The following is a 16,214-nucleotide window of genomic DNA, read 5'->3' on the forward strand; positions in this document are numbered from 1 at the left end:
ACACAGTTAGCCCACCAGGTGCAGACTGAAAAGGTTGCCAGCACCAAGCCACCGTGTGCAGGAAAGCAGTTGCGTGGCAAGTGCCAAACAGTGGCAGACATACATGCCAAGGAGATACGCTACCGGTACGTTCCCACACTAACCAACCAATGTCCAGGCAGCTGCCATAAAGTTACACAGTGCAGTAAGCTGTCCATGACTTTGCGGTAAGAAGAGATGCCATAGGGTCACAGGATGCGAATGGGCTAAGGCTGACAAGGGCACTGATTCATCAATTCAACAGCACACATTAGGAAATAACAATGAAGTAATGTTTTGCCCAACAACAGAATGCAGCTATATAAGTCATGCAACTGGACAGTAAGGGGAGGATAAAATTTGGGATCGCTATCTTGTAGTGATGGCTTTTTCAATGCCAATGCCTTTTCCTTCCTTTGGCATTCACGAGTGGCTGGGACGGAGCATCGCTCTGACCACTCACAAACACCAAAGGCACAGAAACTCATTAGCATAGAAAAAGGCATCACAACAAAATAGCAGCCAAGATGACTAGAGGGAAGCCCCTTGGACATCATTTAATCATTTGTGAGTTCTTTCCGTGAATACCCTCTATTAAAGATGAAAGATCAACTGGTGCTTGCTGGGTGACTATGTAGCCATCTTCACACGGTGACTGACAGTCCAGCACTGTACATAACTAAGCATAACTGCTATTTGTATAAAGCTCAATAGCATGTCAAATAAAAGGGGTGGAGCGGTGCTAATGTATCATCAACATACATTCAAATACTAACATTTCCAAAAATACATTAATGTGTTGTTCTGTTTCCAAGCTCACTTACATCTTTAAATTGGCTTAGTTAAGTCTCCAAGATATATGCTTGGGACTGCTCCATGCTTAGAAACGTGTAATCACTCTAACAGCCTTTCTGGTAAATTATTTCTTGTTTGCCTTCTGGTGGTACAGCTGGTGGAGTTGGTTAGCAAAACCATCATCACCTACTCAGTTCTACAAGCACACATGCATAATTGACAATAGTTTTATATATTCCATGACAAATATCCTTAAGGAACTGAACTTCCATCATATATCAATTGAACTAACTGCAATTTAATTAAACTTTTGAGCTTTTGGGTGTCTTTCATTTCAGCAGAACCGTCACAAAGAGTCACTGCATTAATTCTCCTGATTTAGCACAGCCATCTTTTTGCCAAGTTAACAAATAATTTTCTCTAGCTTCGATAATCCTACATTCAACTAATTCTGACATTTTCTCTAGTCCTGTAATATCTATGTACACAAAGTATTGCTATACTGCAGTGGTCACAGGATTCATTTAAGGCTAAGTTGCAAGCAGTGCAATGAAAAAAGGAAGAGTTGGAGCATGCAGGGAAAACTCCCAATTATTTGCCATTCTGTGGTGTCCATACAGATGCACAAAAGCAAGCTCATACAGAAGGTATGGCACTTAGCACGTCACACACTGTACCATACAGAGACAACCTATAAGTGGCTGTTCAGATGCTTGTAGCCAAATTATAGTGACCTCTATATTGGAACCAATATTAACAAAGCATATGTGGATTGGTTGCTGCTCATGTTATGACAATATCTAAAATATGACAGTTTCATTGTGGTGGTTGTGGCAGACTTACAGAATAATGGCAACATCATGTTTCGTGCCGACAACACTTAAGGAGAAAGGTTGGTGCTTTATGCTATGGAAGTCTCAATCCGGATGGCTGGTTAACCATAAGTACAAACAATGCCAGCAACATCAAACTCAAGTAAAACAAGCCACATCTATGGCAAATAACATGAAACTTTCGCACCCTTCCATGCGCCTGCCAGCCCCAAGACTCCTTAAACTGCCCGAGGACAATATCAAAGTCGTAATACACTTAAGGGATGGCTTCAAGGCTGCCACAGTAGGCAAAGCGCTATTAAGAGATGCTATTCTCGCCGCCACTGGCCTCACTCCTGACGAAACCGATGCAGATACCTACACAACAAACCCGGCTTGTAACATCGTTCTGGCCAGCACCCCCACAATGGGTAACGTGGAAAGATACTGCATCATCACCTACTTACAGATTGGCAAAAACAAGTTTTCAGCCGCAGAATACGCTACCTCACCTAACGATACCGCGAAGGGATTCATACACAATGTCCCTTCGTGTGACAGCACTGAAGCCATTACAAGCAGCCTAGTCAACAAGTGAAACCCAACAATTCTCCAGGCAGACCAAATGGACACCACCAACTCGGTTCTCATCGTCTTTGACTGCCAGAAAGTTCCATACCAAGCCTACTATCGAGGCACTGGATACAAATGCTACTTGCACAAGAAGAAAGCTGCATTTTGCGCGACCTGCGGCTTGGTTGATCACAGAGAGGATGTATGCCCAGTCCCAGCGCGCAACAGGTGTGCAACCTGCTACAAGCAGGACCCCCAACCTGACCATACGTATCAGCCGTGCTGCTCTCCCTGCAGCCTAGGTCACTCCACGGGGGACAAGATCTGCACAAGGTGCTATCTTACCCCACAACTGCTTCTACAAGACACAGGGAGCAGCCCCAGCGACGTACTCTTCAAGGCACTGCATCTGTGCTCTCACAACAACAGCCCCAGAAAGATCCTCAACCCACACCTAGGAGAAGTTCCAAGAACCGTGCTCACAACTGCTTGAGGAGCTGTTCAAGAAGCAAAGCCCGACAAACCTCATAACCCGGGAGCAGCCAGGATGAGACGCCCCCCCCCCCCCCCGGCAGTCCACCAGAGCGAGTCATCCTTTGCAGGTAAGCTGGGCAGCTACAGCCTTCTGTCCAAATCAGCAACCACGTACAACACCGCAATCACACAATCACACAACATCCATGCTCACCCAGACACCCAGTAGTGTGGAGGGATAGGCCCTTCACATATTCATGAAAGAGCTTAGTGCACTACGACTAGAGCTTCAGGAACTTTGGGCAAAGAATACACTGTTCAAGCAAAAGCTTCTAATGCAGCATGCTCACAAGCCCGAGACAGAGCAGCAGATTGGGCAAGGCAGTAGAAACATTACTCCCAACCCGCTGAAACGTGGGGCAAATGCACCAGACACGAGACGGATACCTCCATGCAGGCAACAAATGCGGACATTATACGAACAGCGGTAGAAGAATGCTTACAAGGGACCATCGCTAAAGTGCTGGAAACCACAGTTGCCACAATGGCCCAAACCTTAAAAGAACAGGATAAGCAACATTCAGAACTAGTGCATAAGGTCCTTATGGCTATCAAGAAACTAGAGCGCCGCATGACAGAGGTAGAGGAACACTCCGTTAGGCGCAAGGGAAGCATCGCAAAGAAACCATACCCCCGTCCTGACGATGCCTCCGCCTCCCAGTCCTAGCCCTGCTGCTTACTGTATCTGGCAGTGGAACTGTTGAGGCTGCTTCTCAAGGAAACACGAAATACTTCAGCAAACCTTACACACTCTCACACCACAGAGCCCACCAGACGCCATAGAATTTCAGGAGCCTTTGACCGAGGCAAAGCTAACTGGATATGCGGCCTACAAACGTCAAACAAACACAGACATGAGTGTGACGGTGGTCACGCTAGTGAGCAGCAACATAGCGGTAATACAACATGACTTGCTCGGGAGGGTTAGGGTGTTAAACGTTGCAAGGGTCAGTGTCCATTGGCGGCCAATCCGGGTCCAGAGATTCTTAACACCCTCCGCTGCATTACAGGCCTGACCGCCACCTCGGTCAGGTGCTCTGCGGCTGCTGGGGACTGAGGGCCATTGGTTGGTCAAATGAGTCACTTGGGAGGGAGTGGCCGAATACTGCACCAGGGAGGCCAATTCTTGTTCTAGTGACGGAGTGACTTGTTGAAGCTTAGTGGCTCTTCCTAATTTGGTAGTACCTAGATTAGTATAGCCTCACTTGCTCTTGCCGTTTTTGCCAGTGTCAGGCGCCAGCCCAAGCCTGGAGATACCACATCAAATGCTCATAAAATCGGAGGCATTTGTCCCAGTGCTAGTCAACGCTCATTGCACTTGTTGTCAAGCAATAAGCTGGGAATTAGAGGTGGCGGTACAAAAAAAATTTAGAAAATAAATAAAAAGTGCACCCTCGCTGTCTGCAAACCAACGCCCCTCGCCTTCGAGAAACAGGCTTTCCCGCATAGTTCAGACGTTTGGAGGCTAAGTGTGCTTTATAGGCAAGATTTCGCTATCAGCATGAAATCATCGCCAAATTCAGCACGAAATCGCCCCGATATTCTTAGATTAGATTAAAACAAATGCTAAGAGCCATGTTTCCTCTCGCACACCCAGCAATATAATCGATTTTATTCAAATGTTCGTAACCAAACGAACATTCAAACATTTTCGAATATCTATTCTTAAAATCGAATACACATAATAAAAATATAATATTCGATAATATTCAAATTTTCAGAATATTCGCACACTCCTACTTTTATGCTATTTGTAGTCGTACTCTGCGACACTTCGCATGCTTTATCAACGGGATCAACGGGACCATCTGGCCATGGACGGTGTGCATGATGAGAGTGGCAAAGAATTCAGCGGAAGGTGTCACTACTAAATTGCAGTCCGTATCTCGACCAACGCCTTGTTCTTGCTGCAGATGTACAAAAGTACAAACAATGCATGCATCCTCATTGGCGTCTATAAGATTGACTAGGCATCGCTAGTTTCAGTATCGCAGGGCCCCAGCGACATGGCTGATGACCATAACAGCGACATACGAATTCGGCTGATACGAATTTCGTTGTCATATGAATTTTCAAAATTCCCTGGCCAAAGCACATTTTATGTGATGTAAAAAAATTCGGGTGATCTATACACATTTATCAGTCCGGTGCAGGTGATACGAACACGCAAGCAGCCAGCAGCCGACTGCGGCATGGACAGGAGGCCAGATGGGTCGGGATTTTCGTTGCGGCTGTGGATGTGCATGGGCTCAAAAGCAATCAGTCCACCCCCCCCCCCTCGGCGACAGTCGGTATTCCCCCTCTTGGCGCGTTTACAATAGCGGGGGTTGAGGTGCTGCTCCGAACAAACAGAACATTTCGCCCCTCTATGCTTGTTCATTCTCCCTGACCCCTCGTATCTTTTATTTCGCTCTGCCGACCTCCTCGCTGTCCCTTTCGTTTCCGCTAGCTGTAGCTCAGGTGCCTCTAGCTTCCTTTTTAGTATTTTTTTTATATATATAAACCGCGACCGTGGCAGCAATCAAGCGTTCCCCCTCCTTTGACGTTGAATACTCTCGCCATTTTGCCTGCACACAACGGATATGCCGCCGCAGATTGGCCCGTTCACTCTGCGGACCGGCCAACCAGAGAGCCTGGTGGCGGCGATCGCGGCGGCGGGCTGCTCCTGTGCACACGTCTGTTCACAAGCATCAATCCTCATGAGCCATGTCAGCTCCCAAAGGTACGACGTCGCGGAAGCGGAAGGCACTCTCTTTTAGTGTTAAAGAAAAACTAGAAATTTCAAAGAATGCGGATAAGGAACCGAAGAAAAGGCGCACAGACCTCGCCAGAGTTCGCAGTCTACTCTGTCACGTCAGCGCGACCAAATCATGCTCAATGTGCAGCGCTTTGGCATCAACAAAAATGAGGCTAAAGCTTTCCATCACATCAAGTTAGACATTGCTCTGACGTGGTTTGAAGTGGCAGCAGCTGGCGTCAGCATTCACGGTAAAGTCCTACGTGAAAACGCCACGGACGTAGCACTTTCACTCGACATAAAAAATTTTCAGGCCTCCGGAGCATGGATGCACAGGTTTAAAGCCATGCATGGCCTTGCCTACAAGACCGTCTGCGGCGAAGCTGAGACAGTCGACGCCTCCACTGTTGAGGATTGGATAGAAGCGAAACTACCAGTGTTAACTGAGGGCTACGAAGCTCAAGACGTTTTCAACGTGGACGAGCCTGGACTTTTTTATAACCTGCAGCCCAAGAAGAGTGTGTTTTAAAGATGAAGCCTGCCAGGGTGAGCAGAAGAGCAAGCAGCGCATGACTGTGCTGTTCTGCTGCAATGCCGACTGGAGAAGATGCAGCTGACAGTCATAGGCAAATTACACGAGCTGCAATGCTTCAAGGTAGCCAGGCGGTTACCCTGCATTTATAAAGCTAACAAAAAGGCGTGGATGACATCGTCATTGTTTTTGGAGACATCTGCCTTTCTGTTTTGTCTAGACATCTACCTACTGAGATAGGGAGACGTCTAGACAAAACAGAAAGTTTGTTTTGATTTTAGATCAATGCCCAGCACAACCGATAGAGATGATGCTACAAAGCGTGAAAGTTGTGTTGTATTTTTGCCAGCAAATACCACAAGTCACTTGCAGTCGCTTGATCCCGGCATTATCAAGAAAGTTAAGCATCATTATAAAAGCTTGTTGGTGCGACGTCTCCTGGCGAAAATTGATCAATCTTCTGGATGTCCTACACTTCATTGCAATGGCTTGGCACCGTGTGTTGCCTACGACAATTGCCACTACTTCAGCAAGTGTGGCATTTTCAAATCCAGTGTGGCCACCTCTTCACAAAAGCCAGATTTCGTCAAGACTAAAAATTGGGACACACTTGGCGTGGACTGTTCTGCCAAAGACTTCGTGACCGCGGATGACGACCTCGCAACTTGCGGTCTGCGAAGTGTTGCAGACATTGTGGATGATGTGGACACATCACAAGTTGAAGTCGCGAGCAGCGATGACGAAGATAACTACAACAGCTGCAATGATCAGCCTCCGACGGCAGCAGAAACAATGCATGCACTTGGCATTCTATGGCGCAGGGCTGCTTCAGAGACTGTGTGGGAAAACACATGTGCACAGTTCTTTTCTCTCCAAAGTTTTTTTGCTAGCTGATCTGGCGGAAAAGAAGACGCAGGCAGACAACCGGCACTTCTTTCCACGGGAATAAATTACCTGTACATGAGCCTCTGATCTAAAACTTATTCTTTCTAGTTTTTTGGCGATACGAATATTTTTGCCACCCCTTGAGATTTCTATCACCAATATTCCACTGTAATGCTATTTCTGCTTGACTCGGTGGCGCATGGCTGCGCAGTCAGAGTCCAAATGATCGCACGATGCGTGTGAGGTGTCCGAAATTTCGGTCAGCTGTATACATTAAGTCTATGGGGCTAGTGGTGCCGCCAGGAGGCTGTTTGAATAATCACACATGTGCAAATCATCAGTATCCGAACAATCAGTTCTCAACAGCATGCTGACAAGAGAAAAATTACGAACAAACGGTTTCATCCTTTAGGCTTGCTGCTTTGGGTTGCATATGAGATTCTCTTCTCGGGAGGCAACACTAGTAGGCACACTGCAGAACAGTGCATATTCCTGGATTTTCTGAAGTTGCCCGGAGTTCTTGGTGTGCTGTGAATTTCATTGGCTATTATGTGACTGTGCCAGACTATAGCGCTTGATTCCTCGTTCACCCTCCTTTTTTTCTTTAGTTTTTTTTCCAAGGTGCATCCTCTGCTAGTAAGCTAACTGCACCTCATTTTTTTCTGTAACAATTAAAATCAACCGATCAATCTGCATGGCCGATCTGCGATATACCTGTATATATATTTTTCTTCACATGTTTGTCCCAGCAGTCAGCCCTGATTTATGATGTTTTTCTTGTGTAAATGAAAGAATTGCAATTTCCTTGCTGTGCCGTTGTGTGCCAGAGCATGCGAAACAAGGAAAGGCTAGCATGGTGCATACGTGGTTTTAGAATGTTTCTGAGCAGATGACACAGTGGTGGCTGTGGCATGCTTCTCGGTGGCACACAAGCCTTGCCAAGGTGGCAGTTGCTGTCAGTGGAAGGGGTTGACTTTTCCACTGCTGCTGCTGCGGCGGCGGCGGCCATGACTCGGCGGCCATGATATCGGTCATGACTCGGTCGAGTTGGTTTGGTGCACAGCTACACTGGCTAATAATCTTTCTTTTGTCACTGGAGTGTTTTATCAATCACCAAGCACGGATTTCTGTGTTTTGGAAATGCTGTACGATATCGTTTCGGAGGCATCTGGCCAAATAATATTGCTTGCGGGTGATTTTAACTTTCTTCCTGTGTTTTAATGCTTTGCGGAGGAACACGAAGTAGAATATTTGTGGAGCACATTTAAAAAATAACCTGTTTTACCTTACGGAGAAGTTCATACCAAGTATTAGATCGGCTAGACTTCAAAAACGTAAAAAACCAATGATCACCTTTCGTGTATTGAAGTTAGTTAAAAAACAAAGGCATGTGTTTCAAAGATATAAAAGAACAAAAACACATGCTTGTTTTAAAAGGCTACAAGAATTAACACACAAATACAGAGGCTTGTTGAAAAAAGCAAAAGAACAGTATCTTAAACGATTAAATGACAAAATGAAAACAAATCGTAAACTGTTCTGGCAATATTTGAAGGGATATGGGTCTGATCCTGTTGGAACAAATGAAATTATTTAGAATGAACGCACTCTTTCTGACGATGCAGAAAAAGCGACATGCCTAAACAGATACTTCCAATCAGTCCATCTTTCTCTATCTGCATGCAGCCCACAATCATCCAATAGCAACGTTCCTCTTATGAAACCAATCGAACGCAGCGTTAACGGTATTCAATCTCTGCTAAAGATCCTTGATGAAAGTAAGGCTATCGGTCCTGACGGAATCTCTCCAAGAATTTAGAACAGTGTGCTCACGGCGCCTCGCTTTACCTTTATTTAATTTTTCACAAGTTATTAACTACTGGTCAGATGCCACAGGACTGGAAAATTGCAAATGTAGTCCCAATTCACAAAGGAGGCTCTAAAAAAAGAAGTTACTGATTATAGACCTATCTCACGTACTTCGATTTCGTGCAAGATCATAGAACACGTAATATATAAGCCTATCATGAAACATCTAACGGACAACACGTTGCTTACGAACAGACAGCATGGATTTCGCAAGGGGTTTTCATGTACAACACAACTGATTGACTTTTATGATGACCTAGCGCCTGCAGTTGATTAGGGTGGGCAAATAGACTGCATATTTCTGGACTTCCGCAAAGCATTTGATACTGTCTGCCATTCTTTGCTACTTCATAAACTTCGAATGTTAAATATAGATTATAGTGTTTCTAGCTGGATAAAAAACTGTTTGTCAAGTTGCCGTCAACGTGTTGTCCTGAATGGTACTAATTCAGATTGTCTTGAGGTCACATCGGGCGTCCCGCAAGAATCTGTTCTGGGGCCTCTTCTTTTTCTTATATATATTAATGCATTAACTTAGGTATTGACTCTAACATGCGGCTCTTCACGGATGGCTGTATTGTGTATAGAAAAATTGATAATGAACATGATGTTCTCAAACTGCAGGCCGACCTAGAACGTATTTGCAAATGGTGCTCTAAGTGGAAAATGAATTTGAATATGGGTAAGTGCGTCCATGTGCAGTTTACTAAAAAGAAAAATGTAATCGATGCCAGCTACTGTCTAATGAATAATGTTTTAAGTAATAAATCCACCACTAAATATTTGGGCGTGATGCTGTCGGGTGACTGCTCATGGTGGGCACATATGGGATATGTGGTTGGCAAAGCGGCAGTTGCTTTGAATTACATTCAAAGAAATATAAAATGTGCAAATTCTAACCTTAGAAGCACGGCGTACCTAACTTGTATACGACCTGTTTTGGAATATGCTTGTACCCTTGGGGACCCGTCACAGATATGTCTTTGACGGGTAGTTTTTCAAACTAGAAAAATACAAAACAGAGCAGTCAGGTTCGTCTTGGGTAGGTACGGGAGGAAGTACAGTTGCACAGCAATGAAAAAAAAGCTCAACTGGGAATCCCTGTCGTCTCGCCGAAAGAAACTGCGGCTAAAGCTTCTGTATGAAATCTATCGTAACAAAACTGTAATTGATAGGGAAATGTACTTAAAACCGCCAAACTATATATCGGCATGCACTGACCACCAGTGCAAAATTAGAGAATACCGGGCTAGGACGGGCCTGTATGCCAATTCTTTTTTTGTTAAAACTATCACTCAGTGGAATCGACTGTCATGTGGACAGGTGTGCAGTGTGAATCAAGATGTATTCTTTTCATGTTTGTAACCCCCCTGCTGTAATGCTTTCGGGCTAAGTGGGGATATGTCTGAATAAAAGAATAAAGAATATGGGTGAGACTAATGGTTGCATGAGAACTGCACACACTGTCGGATGACCGGCCAGCAAATACTGTACTTACTCAATTCTAATGTGAACTCCCAATTGTAACACTATCTGATTTTCATACTTTATAAATGATATGTGCAATGCCCTTGAGCTCACCACTTTTCTTTCTTTTTTTGTGTGTGTGTGTGGTTCTAAAAGAAAGAGTAATGGCGATTTGTTGCAATTTGGGAAGTGCAATGTTATTGCTCTTGAGCCATAGTGGATTGGGCAGCACACAATCAGATGCCTATCAGATGTCACTTAAGATGCCTCCTTATCACTGTTAACAGCCCCAGAGTATCTCATCTTCGGTAGGGTCCATGGCACTTGAGATATACTGTGCACTGATACACCTTGCAGACCACGGCAGCCCAATGAACATGGAAAGCGACTATGAAGCTACAGCTACTCTTTTTAAGCTAGGGTGCTAGTATTTTGGACCCTATTTTTGAGATCCACCATGTTAGCGTTTTGAGCCAATCACAGAGGACAAAGACAGACACCCTGTGATCCAATCAGAGATGGAGTGGTGCATAACAATCTCGACATCGTGGCAGGACTTGACAATATCCAGGATAGCTCCATCGCAGCTACTGGATTACAAAAATTAGTCCTGTAACAACGCTAGCTTGTCACTATACAGTCAAACCCGGCTATTTCGAACTCGCAATAGAAAACGCCTGTCAGTTCAATATAGAGCATAATTCGATATAAGCCTGCTAAATAATTGGATGTCATAAAAGCACATACCATTTATAAAATCACTTTATTGATGAAACTAGCCTAGTTTCGCTTGAAATAGTCCTGCATTTTCTTCTGCTTGGGCAATTTCACTGCCTGCGGCGCACGCACTTCTCCACATTGTCTAAGGAGTCGGAGCAGCTAAGGCCGCAACCTCCCGCATTCGCGCAGAAGCAGCGGACTAGTGCGAGCGCACCAATCACTTTGGAGGATGTGGGCAAAGGACCGTCGTTGCTTTCCTCATTGTGCTCACTTTCACTTTTGCTCGGTATGATGTCAGCAATATAGTCTTCATTTTCAGGCTCTCCTGTGGTCGCGACACCATCATTTGCACTCACAAACTCGTCCACCGTTGATTCGTCAACAGCTTCCGGTAATTATGACAGCTCGCTCCAAACTTCGGCAACACAGGCAACGGCTTCGTCGCATTCATCGCAATTTACAGTCATCACCGAGCACGCGGAAGCCGGCACGGGCACCGGGTCGCGAGTTTGGCCGCTTTAACCCTAATCTCCCCCTTATTCTTCAAGATTGTGCTGAGGGTGCTCCTTGGAATCTTGCACGCTGCGGGGACATCCGACTTCTCAATGTGTTCGACCTGATTTATGATTTCGAGCTTCACAACGAAAGGCAAATTCTGCAACTTCATCACAGCAACACTGCAGGAGAAGGTCTACAAGAGACACACAATGAACCAGAAAAGCAGTGAGACAACTCGCACTATCGCCATCTTGCACGACAAGATCACAAGAGCCCCTGATTGGCTGTCTGAGCAAGCGTTGTGGGCGGGACAGGATCATTTTTTACAGGGGGGTGTCGGCGGCTCGTCCGAGGCAGCACGGTCATGACAGGGAGAGCGGTTGGATGGAGCCGTGCCGCCGGGCTTCCCCACCACCGGGAAGGAAAGACAACTTCTGGGGGAACTTTTCCAACGCTTGGCATTTGATATATCGGGAGTCGCTGCTATTTTTGTTCGATGTAGGTGTAATTTTTGCTATATATACTCATTGTAACTATACCGTGGCCAGAAATTGTTCGATATATAGAATAATTCGATGTACACGGGTTCGATATAGCCAGGTTCGACTGTAGTATCGGCTTTGGCTTCACCTAATGCACATGCAATTTCTTGGTAAATTCTTCAAGGAAGGAACTCCGTCCTTTTGTGCACTAGCTAGAATGAATAGCGAAAATTAGCATACAAGCAGAAAGCTTTAAACTGAACTTAGGGAACATGGCCAGAATTGCACAGCCGATGTTGCAAGTGAGATTGTAACCCAAATCAGGCTAGGCTGATTTGGCCACTGTGCCAGCTCGTGTGCCCAGGTGAACAAAGACGTCCCACCCCATTGGCCTCGAATGCCACACTATCTTAAGTATAGATATTGTCACGTACAAGTTTGTGCCACTGTGGCCACAAGGACGTTGGGAGGTGAAGAGGAGGTTGAAGTGTCTCGAAGATCGGTAGATGGTCTTACCCTGGCCACTGAGCTACAACCTTGTAGCTGTGTATATATTGTAAATACATATATTTTCACCCCATAACATTTTGGTCTATGTGTGGGATAATCTTGCCACAAGCCAGCCCTGGATCTTCGTAGCGGTTCTGCTGTTATGGCTACTGACACTGCCTCTGCAGCTCATACGCAAGCGGAAGTAGTGCTAACCCAGCTACGTTACCCGGGAATCTTCATCGGCACTGGCAAGGTCGACCTCGAAGACTGGCTGACGTCGTATGAGCGCATTGGTAAGCACAGCAAGTGGGATGCCACACTTTTGCTGGCCAACGTGATCTTTTAATTGGGAGGAACCACAAAGGTATGGTTCGAGAAGCATGAATCCGACATTAGAAGCTGGGACTCCTGCAAGGAAAAGCTACGTGATCTTTTCGGAAGACCTGTGGGACACCAAATAGAGGCCAAGCAAGAGCTAGTGTCTTGTGCCCAGACATTAATCTAATCGTACGTCGCGTATATTTAAGACGTTCTGGCTCTCTGCCAAGAAATTGCAAACGTGGAAACCCATTCTGCCTTCCGCCCACGTCCCACCCCTACCGCTCCTGCCATTGCCTCTGCTGCACCTCGACAGACGTTCCCGAATTGATATTGGAACCCCTCTCAGTGGCGTACACCGGATGACAGGTCAATCTGCTTTGCTTGCTCCCGGGTCGGTCACATCTCCCGCCACTGCCATACTAGCCGCTGGTACTCCTCACCTCGACCATTTGCTGATCGCTGCTTCAACCGAGACCCTCGGCCTCTGTCGCCCCTCTTCGAACCATACCATGCCGGCCTTCCCTCTCGGGGAAACACCACTAGCCGCTCGCCCTCGCCGCAACACCGTCAATCCTGTTCGCCTGCACCTCGGCGACCCTCGTCCCCGTCCTACACGGGCCACTTCTCGGGAAACTAAACAATGCAGCCCCCAGAAGTGAGGCTGCATTGACAACTCGGACTGCAAAATCTCTGCCAACCCCTGCTGCCCTACCGAACCTTGATGAAATTTTGGTTGATGATGTACCCGTTCAAGCCCTCATCGATACTGGCGCTCAGGTGTCGGTTATGCGATCAGATCTTTGTAGCCGTCTCCATAAAGTCCTGACACCTGCTGAGTCGCTTGCCTTCCGAGTAGCTAATGGCAGTACAACAGCCGTGATGGGAATGTGCGCCACCCGTGTTACCATTGCTGGCTGTCCAGTGTTAGTCCTGTTCACTGTACTGGCCGAGTGTCCCCACAAAGTGATTCTTGGAATCGACTTTCTGACTGCCCATTCAGCACTTATTAACTGTGAAACCGGCACTCTTTGCCTTGAACAGCCCCATCACTCTGCCGACCCGACCGATGACCACAAATACCAACTTCGTTCTACTGAATTTGTTCGATTGCAACCTGATGCTGCGACTTACGTCCTCATGTCGCCTTCTCCACCACTTCGAGATGGTCCTCACGTGGTGTCCCCACTTTGCGACGTCCTCGTGGACCGTCAAATAGTGCTACGAAGCTCAATTGTAACTCTCGTCAATAATCAAGCGTGGCTTCCTCTTCTGAACTTTGGTTCGTGTCTGCAAGTACTTCCTGAGGGTGTATCTCCCGCTGTGCTGTACCCTTTTGAAGACTGTGGAGTAGCTGCTCTTACGCTCGAACCACGATTCAACACTGCTGCAGCTTCTGCCCCTCCTACTTCATTCAACAACCAGTTTACACCAATGATAGCTACAGATTTACGACCTGCTTACGCCGACACCCTTTATCGCATTCTGATTGTTCTTCAGGACAGGACCTTATACCGACACAATATGAATCCACATGGTGCTGAACTGCTTCTTGTCGTTCCCCAGCATCTGCGCTCGACAATTCCCTCACAGTTACACGATCCGCCCACCACTCGTCGTTTGGGTGCCTCCCGTACGTACGACCGTGTACGCAGGCAAGTTTTCTGGCCTGCGATATATCACTCTCTTCGAAGTTATGTCGCCACCTGCGAACTTTGCCAACGCCACAAGAAGCCTCTGTTGTCTCCCGCTGGGCACCTTCAGCTTATAGATGTCCCCAGTGAGCCATTTTACTGCATCGGCATGGACCTCCTTGGCCCATTTCCAACTTCATCCTCGAACAAGTGGGTGGCCGTTGCGACAAACTATACCACACGTTATGCCATAACGCGAGCCCTCCTTATGAGCTGCGCAACTGATGTAGCTGATTTTCTCCTTCATGAGGTGATCCTACATCATGGTGCCCCATGTCAGCTACTCACTGATAGAGCCCGCTGTTTTCTTTCTAAGGTTGTCGACGACCTTCTTCGCTCTTGCTCCTCGTCCCACAAGTTCCGGACGACCTACCACATACAGACAAGCGGACTTACCGAGCGTCTCAACCGTACACTCACGGACATGCTTTCCATGTACATGTCCAGATGTACAGATTTGGACTGCACTTTACCCTTCGTGGCATTTGCATACAATTCGTCACGTCACAATATTACTGGTTATTCGCTGTTCTATCTACCATATGGCAGTGCCCCACTCCTGCCTCTCGGCTCGCTACTCCCTTCCGATGCCAACACTACCACGTTCTATGCTCACGACACCATTGATCGCGCGGCCACAGCACATCGCATTGCCCGTGACCGTCTTCTGGCATCTCAAACTATCGAAAAGCACCGTTATGACAGTCGTCATTGGCACGCTCATTTCAGCCCTGGGTCACCTGTCCTGCTTTGGTTACCCTCCTGCCATGTCGGCCTTTGCGAAAAACTGCTGCCACGATTCCTCGGGCTATACCAAGTTCTTTGCCAAGTCACCAGCCTCACATATGAGATATTATTACGATATTACGATACTCAAGAGACGAGCCGCCGCGAGAATGACGATGAAGTGGGTCTGTGCCCTTGGCGCGAGCAAATGTCGGCCTGGCGCTCTGGCTCGAGTCCAGTGTAAATTAGTGTAAATAGCCTCTTCCGTCTGTGTCTTTCTACAAGTAACATTCTGGTGGAGGTGAGCGATCCCCGTCCTCGCCACGGAACTCCGGAATGGTCAGTACATCGAACTTGTCACCATACCTCCTGGTGACGAGACCGCCTCTGCAACGGCTTCGGCTTGTCCGACTGCTCTCATCGTCACGGTCACTTAACATCGCGACCCTGGTGTGTTCTCAGGCCTGGAGGGACAGGACGTTGACGAATGGATCAAGCTATATGAACATGCCAGCGCTAATAACAAGTGGGACCCAACCATTATGCTTGCCAATGTCATCTTTTATCTCGGCGGCACCCCACGCGTGTGTCATCAGACGCATGACGACCAGATAACCAGTTGGGACAGTTTCAAAGAAAAGCTACGGGAACTGTTGGGCGACCCCATTGGCCGCAAGGTTGCCGCGAGAAAGGCTCTTGCATCTCATGTTCAGGCACCTACAGAGTCGTACGTTTCATACATCCTCGACGTCTTGGCTCTATGCCGCAAAGCTGACGATGCTATGTCTGAAGCTGATAAAGTGTCACATGTTCTGAAAGGCATCGCCGACGACGCTTTCAATTTGCTTGTTTTCGGCAACGTCTCGACAATCGACGCCATCATTAAAGAATGCCGTCCTTACCTTTACGGTCGCCCTTTTTCTGTAGTCACTGACCATCATGCTCTCTGCTGGCTCTTATCGCTAAAGGATCCTACAGGCCGGCTTGGTCAACGGGCTTTGAGGCTACAAGAATTTTCATATTCCGTGGTCTACAAGTCTGGTCGCCTGCAGCTTGTCGCTG

General features: G+C 47.0%; 1 protein-coding gene across 2 annotated transcripts in view; it reads right to left on the reverse strand.

The window, feature by feature from the left end:
* Window positions 1-16,214, reverse strand: part of Atg16 (Autophagy-related 16) — a 313,574-nt gene that overhangs the window by 159,419 nt on the left and 137,941 nt on the right. The window lies entirely within an intron of this gene.

Source organism: Dermacentor andersoni, chromosome 2 (assembly GCF_023375885.2).
Source record: "Dermacentor andersoni chromosome 2, qqDerAnde1_hic_scaffold, whole genome shotgun sequence".
In the NCBI taxonomy this organism is placed as follows: Eukaryota; Metazoa; Arthropoda; class Arachnida; order Ixodida; family Ixodidae; genus Dermacentor; species Dermacentor andersoni.